The following is a 10,255-nucleotide window of genomic DNA, read 5'->3' on the forward strand; positions in this document are numbered from 1 at the left end:
GGCATTCATGTAGTAATTTGCCCTGAAGAGGGCAAAACATCATGAAGTGAATGAAGCATATGGTCAATGACTATGCTCTCACTGATTTTGCAATCAAGTGCCTCCAGTTTCTCGACATTCTCAATCATGTTAAGATTGTGTGGGCTAACCGGTTGGCCCTTCTGGAGTTTCGCATCAAAGAAGCGACAGGTATGCTCATAAGTAACGATTCTCGGTGCTTTTGAGACCTCATTAGTGAGCGTGGTGAAAATCTTGTTTGCACCTTGGGCAATGAAGCGTCTTTGCAAATTGGTTTCCATTGCAAAAATGAGTACGTTCTTTATCGCACCCGCTTCCATGATGAATTCACTATAAGCAAGTGACTCGTTAACTCTTACATTAGCGCCTCGGTTTGGCGGTATTGGCTCAGTCAAGTACTTGAGCTTACCGTCAGCTATGGCAGCATTCCGTAATGATGCCTCCCAGTCCGCAAAGTTGGACCCGTCATTCTTCAGTCGTGTGGACTGATTCATGTGGTCCATGAAAGTTTTGAGTCAGGACTCGCGTGCAAGTGTGACACTTGGCATAGGGATATCATTATTTCAAGCCATTTGTTGTAAGCAGTATTATCAATATAAAACGAATTCTACACTGCGAAAAGAAGAAGAAAAATATAATAAGCATACTCATCGCTATGATTTAAGTCTAATGCAAAACTGTTATAATGCGTAGACTCAAGCATTTATACAATTGACCTCCCTCTAGAATTATATAAATGATCCCAAGACTCAATTATCTGTAAATTGATAAGCCAACCTCTTGGCTAATTCTACTGTTAGAATTCTTGGTTGATAAATTTCTGTAAATTCTATCTATAGTCCATCATAATCACGAGAAACTCTTCGGATTATAATGTTGAGGTAAAATAAGTCAACACAAACTACTTACCCAACGTAGAAGGGGTCACATGGAGAGTAAGGTCCTATATGCCTACCGACGAAGAAGGGATTCATAGTTGTTTGGCCTATAAAGACTAGTCTCAATTTTAGTTTTAGAGGAAGATCCCATCAACTTTATTTTCATTCATTTTAAGTGAACTAATATCTAGCATGCGAGAATGAATAAACTAAGATGATGGCTTAAAATTGTGTGACATCTTTATGTCCATGACAACTAACATTCAATCTATATGAGTCAATTTTCATGCATATTAGTAGGTGGTTTGGTTTAGGCGGAATATGATGCACTAATTATCATGCGAAGAAAAGCAACGAGAATGGAAAAACGTAAAACAAAAACAAAGTCCTAGTGTGGCCTATCTACCAAAAGAACAAAAATACAACTTTGGAATCCTTCCTAGGACCCGAGAAGCTTGTCTTGATGTTCCATCTTGGTCCATGTAGCGGGAGTGAGCAATCCAATCTCCATCTTTAGTCTTCTCAAAATTACAATTAAAATTACAAAATAAACCTATTTACATTCTAGTTTCAAAAACATAATACTAAAGAAAATCAAAGGAGATTCGAGATCTCAAAATTAAATCAAGATTATGTTTCCATCATTACGAAAAACATAATCAACTAAGGCCACACTAGGTAATACAAATTACAACCGATTGCAAAAATGCGTAAATAAACCATTCAACAATTCATACAACTAAATAAAAATGCATCAACAATAAATTAATCATTCAAGACATAATTCCTTAATTATGTAGAGTAATTTATCCAAACCACCTATTTTAAAATGATTAAAATTATGTGACAATTCCTCAATTACTCACAATAATTCCAATCTTAATACACATTAACTTGTAATATGAATTAATCTAACATTATTTTAAACCTCTTTTAAATAATTGGGTATCTAAAATTTGTGAACTTTTTCACAATAAACAATCATACATTATAAATTTAATGTATAATAATTATTGGCCAAAACAAACATAAAAAATACCGAATTTTTTTTTTCTCCCGGCATTATGCCCTAAAAAAACAAAAACAGTTTTTTTTTCTTGCGGCATTTAGCCCAAAATTTCGAAAAACATTTTTTTTTTTTTTTTTCCTTTTTCACGAAAATAACCCCTTTTATGAACAAGTTTGTTTAATGTTTCTACTAGAACGAGATTGACATAATCATTAATGTTTAATTTAAACATAGATCCAAACTAGATGATTCAATTTAACCTCTTAAAAAGAATATCCAAATTATGATTAAATCGATCATCACAATTGATTTAAACATTATTAAATTAACTTGTATGCCAAAACTATATAGCAAAAACAAATGAACATCATAAATAAAAACAATTTCCATTTATATTTCAATTTAATTCTTATTAAATCAAAACATCTACAAATTTATCATATTATCATCTTAACATATTAAAACAACAATATCAATAAATCAAAATGGAAACAAAGCATCAAAAACAAAACAAAAAATCATCTCGGCAGGAAAAAAGGTGCAAAAAAAAAAAAATTTTTTTGTTTTAATCCATTTATGAAAATCATATAAAATAATTTCGTGGCCTATGCTCTGATACCACTTGTAGGAAATATCGGTATATCTCATCAAGAAAATTCGGATTATAACGAAATTATAAATATGAAATTACGAGTCATAAACGAAATTGCATAAACAAAAGAATAGAGATTAGAATCAACCTTCGGTCCTAGCAATTAGGCCTAAGAACAAATATCGAGATCGATATTCTCATAATCGTTGCACCCAAAATGCTCCGAGAAATGCCTCTCTTTTTGCTAGAATAAGAACCCTAATCTAATAATAATTTTAGGGTTTTTTTGTGATGAGAGAATTAGGTCAAAAAGAAGTGAGAAAAATGATCCTCCCCTCCCCTTATTATAACCGTCCAAGGGAGAGAAAAAGGGAGAAGATCTTTTTCTTTTTATTTTTTTTCAAAACCGAGTAACCCACCAAAAATAAGGAGAAAATATCTTCTTATTTTAGGTTGGTTTTATATCGTATAAAATGTGTATATTTATCAAATGTCATTTATGTCGTCACGTATTTAATAAGTCCACACACAACAGTTTTTAGTCGATTTATTAATATCGGTCTGGCAACATTTATTATGACAATTTCGTATAATATATACATTAACTATAAATATCGCATATTTATAATTTGCTAATTAAATATAACCGTTTACGTTTAATTATGAATTAACATCTTAATTCGTTTAAGCTAACATTATATACATTAATTAAATATAACTGTTTATATTCAATTTACGAATTAACAATTAATTCGTCTCAGCTGATATTATTTAGTTGTATTAAATAATCGACTCATCATCACATTGACTAACCTTTTAAACAAACTAGTTGTTGTATCGCGCGCTTTGCGCGCGATACCCCAAGATATTATTACTTCTTATGAGTTGCTAACTTAGCGGATTTTCAAAAATGTTCAAATTTAGTGTCATAAAGAATTTGAAATTAGTTTTTATTGGTGACCACGTATAAACATATTTTAGAACTTATAGAGCGTCGAACCAGAAAAAAAAATCAATTGATGTAAAGCGCACGATGCCCCATCTTAGCCTCCATTAAACTTACGAAATTGGAGTGTGCTCATTCTCTTAATGAGTGTTAACAAACTCCTAATGCCATCATAAGGCATGATTATAAACTGCACATTTAAAGTGCATGATTATAAGCTACACATTTATATAGACCCATGTTTTAGAAACTATTGATACATGAAAAATACATTGATCGTGAGATATATGTGATAGTTCGCTGATTCAGAAAGTTCGACGTGCCTACCGAGATGACATGACAACAAGACACGTGAACGAAAGCATTGCATTAATACCTGTGACATTTTGAAACGAATACTTGGTTGCTCAACATAAAATACAAATTTAGAGTTGGAGAATTTCGAGAGCCTTAGTTTGAACGTTGAATTGAGGAAGGATATGAAAACTACATATGTACAACACAATTATGGAAACATGACTGCTCTATGACTTTACAAGCTAAGTTAGCTCACATCCACAAATCACACCGTAAGTTGATCACACCGCAAATCACAGGATAAAGATGCACTTGCCACTCAAAATCACCTAGCACAAATTCAATCATATGGGAAGGCAGACTATGATAAAGATCTCCAATTTGATTCCCATATAGCTCTTTTATGAGACGGTCTGACATGAAATCCACCGTCTCTTGTACAGACCAACAGACGACCTTAGATTTTAGGTTATTATTTCTCATTTTTGCCTCAATTTCAGTGCCAAAAACTCCAACTCAACTGAAGGCGCCTGCAAATTAGGAACAGAGCATTAGATTTTGACTAAACTGAGCAAATGGAGCATTGTAATAGAGAACAGGCTGGGTCAATTTGATTTGGGAAAGGACATTAAATATCAACTAAACATTCATTCGGGTTGGGATTAGGTTGGGTCAATAGGTCACTCCAACAGGTGATCTTAAATGCAAGTGCTGAAATCTTCAAAAAAAAACCTGACCCTAACCACAAATTTACACCTTGTTTCGGAAATAGTTGTTTCATGTTATAGGTTTACAGCTTAGAAAGTGGGTCAGGTTATATTTGTGGGTCATGTCAAGTTTTGAGAGGTCGACGATGATCCGCCTTGTATCCCACTAATCATACCTTGTGTGTAGCTTGTGCTGCATGAATATATCTCCTAAGAAATGTTTTTATGGTAGGAATTGATAGTTGAAAGCACAAGAAGTTCAGAACTCTCCTTTCCATTAGCAATACCTGGCCAAAGCAATTCAGTCATGGACATTACTATTATTACTATTAAGAGAGTGTTTGGCAACAAGAATTTAATTTGAAATGTCTCATTTTAAATTTAGCAAAGTGAAATAAAGATTTGAAATGAGAGGGTTAGAGAGTGGATTTCAAATGAGTTTATTTTAGCCTTACTTGAATTTGGTAGGGATTTGGAAATCCAAATCTAATAGGTTTGCCAAACATGTAAATTGGTCCAAATCTGAATTTGAGAATACAATCTTTGTTCCCAAACACACCATAGAGAATTAAGACACTGTAAAATATGATAGACGAAAAAAAATGTAATGTATGAACAGTTTCAGTAATCATTACATCCGCAGAAGACGCCTTCAATCAATTTTGCTACAAATTAGAGCTACTACCAGTGAAAAACTAACCATGACTGCCTTTGGGAGTAACCATCCATTGCAAAGTTAGTAATGGCCAATGGGTGATAATCATGACTCGGGGTTTAGAATTATCAATAAAAACCATACTCGTGGCCCATTTTACACACAGACAAGAAAATATGGTGAAAGACATTAGAAATAATGTAAGTAGGTGAAAGACAGACCTCTTCTTTTGAGTAACTGTTGGCTCATGGCTGTGATGTAGCCGAAGTCCTCTACTTGTGGAGCACGAATTTCTTCATATTTTCTGCCAATCACAAAGAAAGGAATCCGAGATACAATTACTTACCTACCCTTAACTATGCTGGTGCTTGTAGTAATGTGCAAAAGAAACAAAGATCCTATCAAACTTAAACCAAATGGCAAATAAACAGCTTAGCTATCCCAGATTAATTCCTTAAACAAGCTAGAAACATGATCAATCTCTTCCCACTTTCCTAGTAAACTTAGTCTTTAGAGAAATTATACACACGTATTAAGGGGCGGGCAACTATTAGTGAAAAACTTAAAAGCACATTTTTCTTTCCTATATAGTAATAGCAACAAATCAAAAGGCTAACCTTCATTATATCAAACCATTCGACGGTCCCTAGTCAGAAAGCGTGCATTCACTTTTATCTAAACAGGTGCAGACACTCACTGATTCATACAGACATATAGAAAGAAGCACACAGAAAGTAAAGATAAATCTCTAACTGATAAACGTCTAACTGTCAAGAATAGAAACCCTCGCTCTCTCCTTCACATATTCACCCATCTCCTTCTCCTCCCTCCCTCGTTCTCTCTCCATCTCCATTTCCTTCACTTTCCTTCACTTATTTTCGTTTTATCTTCCTCTCCCTATCTATCTCCGTCTCTCATCTGTTCGCATATTCATCTCTTCCCCCCTATCCGTCTAACTCTTGCAATGGTTAATCCTTGTTTACAATTTAACATAAATTGAAACGGTTCACTATGTCGTGTTTCACGAGTGGGTGTCTAGAGTACAACGCTCAATAAAAAATGTTCACAGTAAGAAATTGTTTCTTTTAATCCAATTGGCCTATACACGAAATAAGCACACACACATATATTTCAGCACATTAAACAATAAGAGATTGAAGTTTCTGACTTACCAGGTATGCAATTTGTGGACTCCTCAAAATCCTTCAAAAACACCATTGAAGCCACTGCCACAGAAACATATATAAAAGATATTAATACATTATCACAAAGCTTACAACAATGCAACCTCATTTGTGTTCAACGAGAGATGGTCTAAAGAACCTCTAAACGATAACAAGTTCTAACTCTACCTTGATATGTCGAAAAAATTGAACAGTTTCCATAGCAGAAATAGCGACACTACTGTACCTTTTCTATACACCAAAATATCCGAATTTCGACTGTTACCATCTCATACATCAAAGTACCAAACTAACTGGAACATTGCAGTAGTCAGACGGGATAAATGCATAATTCGTTAATGACAAGCATCAATAAAGTTTTAACCTATGGATTGAAAATGGGAGCTTATGGCTTCAGTTTAAAATTCATTTCCCCTAGTAATTGTACATCTCTAGTGCAATTTAGGCTATAAGCCCCAACAAGACTTATAAAGCAACCCCTTTGTACAATTATTCAACTGCCAAAGCATCCGTCCACGTAATAACCATTATACTGAGAAATACAAAACTGGGTCAGGTTAAGTCCTTGATTTTCTTCCTTACCATCCTGCGGTTCTTAAAGGCTATTCCTGCACTTTGGGTTTCAGCCTGTTCTGACCTATCAGCATATGTCATTCACTATATTTAGCACCACACATTTCCTATTTCACTTTCTGCTTTCATTATGTCTTTCCTCGCCTTCTCCTTTTATTCTGCCCCCTACTTTCTCTTTTCATTTCTCCATTCCCCACATCATCCTTCTCTCCTCTCTCATCAATTCACCCTTCTCCCTCATTAACATGCTATTTCTCCATTTTGTACACTCATCCATTGAGGCTTTCTTATTTCCACTGGTAACTTATTCTTCACCTTTACCTCATAGATCCGAGTCATTCGACCAATATCATATGGATAGACAGTCTCGTAAGCGAAACGAAGAAGTCCCATCATTAAACTATCCCTGTATCCTCTCCAAACCTAATCATTTTGGGTGTGCTTGGAACTTTGGATAACAAAAGTGGAAGGAAAGGGACGGGAGGGGAGGGGGATGGAAGGGAGGGAAGGGAAAAAGAGGGGAAGTAGACGACTATCTTAACCAAAAACTTAAGCTCATGGTTGCCGTCAAACAAACCGTACAGATTCATAACACTACAACAGCTAAACAACCACACTGTAAGATCAACTGAAGATAGAAACAACAATAAATAAACAAATGTGAGATGACTATCTTAACCAAAAACTTAAGCGGATGGTTGAAATCAAACCAAATGTACACATTCATAACAGCACAACAGCTAAATAACACACTGTAACATAATCTAAAAATATAAACAACAGTAAAAACAACAGAAAATGAACAAATGTGAGACGACTTTCTTTACCAAAAACTTAAGCAGATGATTGACAACAAACTAATCGTCTTAAAGAGATTGGAGGTAGTAATTTACCTATCACCATTATAAGAGGAGGGTCTCTTGAGAGAAATAAACTGATGATCTTCCTTATAATTATTCTTATTAGTCTCAATTAAACACCCACTAAAATATTCTTTATCTTCAAATGCAATCTATGCGAAGCTACTACCCAGATTAATGAATTAATGAATTAACACTGAAGATGCTTTCATCCTTGTAAACTCAATACACATTTGCTAGTGACAATTAACAGCTCTTTGTTGTGTTTTGTACTTTCGTAAGAAGATTCAGCAATAGGTTCTTGCCATGGTTACAAAAAGCTAAAATTCAAACTGACCTTAAATGTGACAATATATCAGATTGAAGACTTAAGTTCTACTTAGAATTGGATTTAGAAATAAATGTAGCCGCTGAGACTTTAAATGTAATGCACAAAAAAGGAGCCTGACTTTCTAGCAATAGATAGAAGAAATTGAAACAAAGAAGAAGATGATGCTCAAAAGTAAATAAAAAAAAAAGTAGCTACTTGCCACATATCTTGCAAGAATTAGAGAGTGAGAGCCATTCCTTCACAAATTTGACAAAAGACAAACAAGGCTTTATCAGCTAATTGTACCATTCTACCAAACATCGATCCGTTTTATTTTCCTCGATAATAGCCTCCCAAGCAGGCCAGCACCATATTTTATTCAATACCGAGGAAACTCATACCGTTTTCAATGACCTTTATCAACTTTGGTCTTCCCCTACCACTCACAATCATATTTGTACCCCATTTATCAAGTCTCTTACCTAAGGAACCCCTGACTCGTCCGTTTCCAACTCATCTTATTTACAATTGATGCAACTCATATCTTCTCCATATTCTCTTTGTCATCATGGTTAATTAAACAAACCTTGATCTTGGTCTTACGAGCTCCAGTAATACCAAGCTTAACTTCATTATATGAACCAACCGATTGTCTGATCTCTCCATACTATCTCAAACCAATTCCTAAAGTTTATTTTTTTTAAACCTAATTAAAACTCTGACGAAGCTAAAAGAACTCAAATAATTACCCAGAAAAAAGTCTACTAAAAACCCAGATCACCAAAATTAAACCAAAAAGTAAAAAGGAATTGATCACAAAGTGCGTTAGAGAAGAAAAAAAGTTAGGGTTAGGAAATATAAATACCTAAGACAAATGAATGACCATGACTAACAAGGAAAGGCGCTCCGTCAATGTCAGTTTGAGAATCAAATAATCAAAGGTGAAGGTAAAAGGAAACATATGAAGCTAAAAATGAAAGAAAAACAATGTATTGAGAGAAGAATGAGGTGAGACTTGAGAGCGATGAACTTGATGGTGTGGTGGTGGAGTAAAGAGAGGATGGGGATGTTCTGATGTTGTGATTTGATTTAGAGAGTGAGGAATTAAGTGTGCTGTCTTCACTCTTCATATGAAGGTCCAGGCTAAAAAAATGCAGCGTTAAACAAGGCCCACATATATAGCCCAAACGCACGCAAGGAAAGACCAATGCCAAAACGACCTAGAGTGCTGCGTTTAATACTGTTCAAATGACAGTACGCACCCCTTGGAGACATTTAGAATAAGGTGAGTAGATATATAAACAAACAAGCGGCTGAGTGATCTGAGAATACGATCTCAGAGATTACCAGTCGAGAAAAATACAAAATCTGCAACCACATAGACATATTTTAAGAAGGTGAAAGAAACAAACCTTCCTCTTCCGAATCACCGCAGATACTGCTGCGGGTGTTGACAGAATACCGTCCCTGCAACCATAAAATTGTCATACTCTTGTGAAAAATAAAAAACAAATAAAAATTATTGATACTAAACAGATATTATGCTTAGGCTCTTAAATATGCTTTTAGCAACAAACTTCCAATCAACTATATGAAAGATTAAAGCCAAACACAGATATGGACATCAACAAAATCCCCAATTATTCAAAATTAGGGTTTGCGAAAAATCGAAAAAACCTGAGTTTTTGCACCGCGTATTATATTGACGGCATGGGGAAAAGATTGAAATATGTTGGAGAGTAATCGTCGTTGCCTATCCACTTCGAATCATCGATGCAGATCAACGTCGCCTAGAATTACAATATTGCAAGGAAATGTTGGAATTCATATATAAATATAAATAAAAAAAGAGGGGGGATTTTAAAGGAGGTGAGAGGTGAGAGGTGAGAGGTGAGATGTGAGATGTGAGAGATTTTGAATGGAGGATGTTTTCACCTATGAGAGTGAAGATAATTGTGGTGAGGATTGAGGGAGTGAGGAGTGAGTACCAAAACGCTGAGTTTTGGAAGAGAAATAAGCGGAAACAAAAGGCAGAAATTGGAGAGAGAAGGGAGAAAATGTGTGGCTGTGAATATAGAGAGGGAAAAAAGACGGTCCAAGGGAGAAGACCAGAAAGTAAAGCCAAGGGAGTAGCCCGCTAAAAGTTGTTGTAGTTCTCATGGGCAGGCAGGGCACGAAGGCCCAAATTGTAGAAAGCAGGAGAAGAGAAGGCCCAGCAAATTCATA

General features: G+C 35.0%; 1 long non-coding RNA gene across 2 annotated transcripts; it reads right to left on the reverse strand.

Moving 5' to 3' along the window:
• Window positions 1–4,203: 4,203 nt before the first annotated feature.
• Window positions 4,204–9,081, reverse strand: LOC141607882 (uncharacterized). 2 transcript variants are annotated; one of them, XR_012526955.1, is made up of 4 exons: window positions 8,895–9,081; window positions 6,275–6,328; window positions 5,324–5,406; window positions 4,204–4,270 (listed from the first exon to the last, which is right to left on the reverse strand). It is a non-coding gene; the product is annotated as an uncharacterized LOC141607882 (long non-coding RNA). The 2 variants fall into 2 exon arrangements; XR_012526954.1 differs by lacking the exon at window positions 8,895–9,081 and adding an exon at window positions 6,455–6,619.
• Window positions 9,082–10,255: the final 1,174 nt, after the last annotated feature.

The sequence above is a fragment of the Silene latifolia genome, chromosome 10, assembly GCF_048544455.1.
Source record: "Silene latifolia isolate original U9 population chromosome 10, ASM4854445v1, whole genome shotgun sequence".
Lineage (NCBI taxonomy): Eukaryota > Viridiplantae > Streptophyta > Magnoliopsida > Caryophyllales > Caryophyllaceae > Silene > Silene latifolia.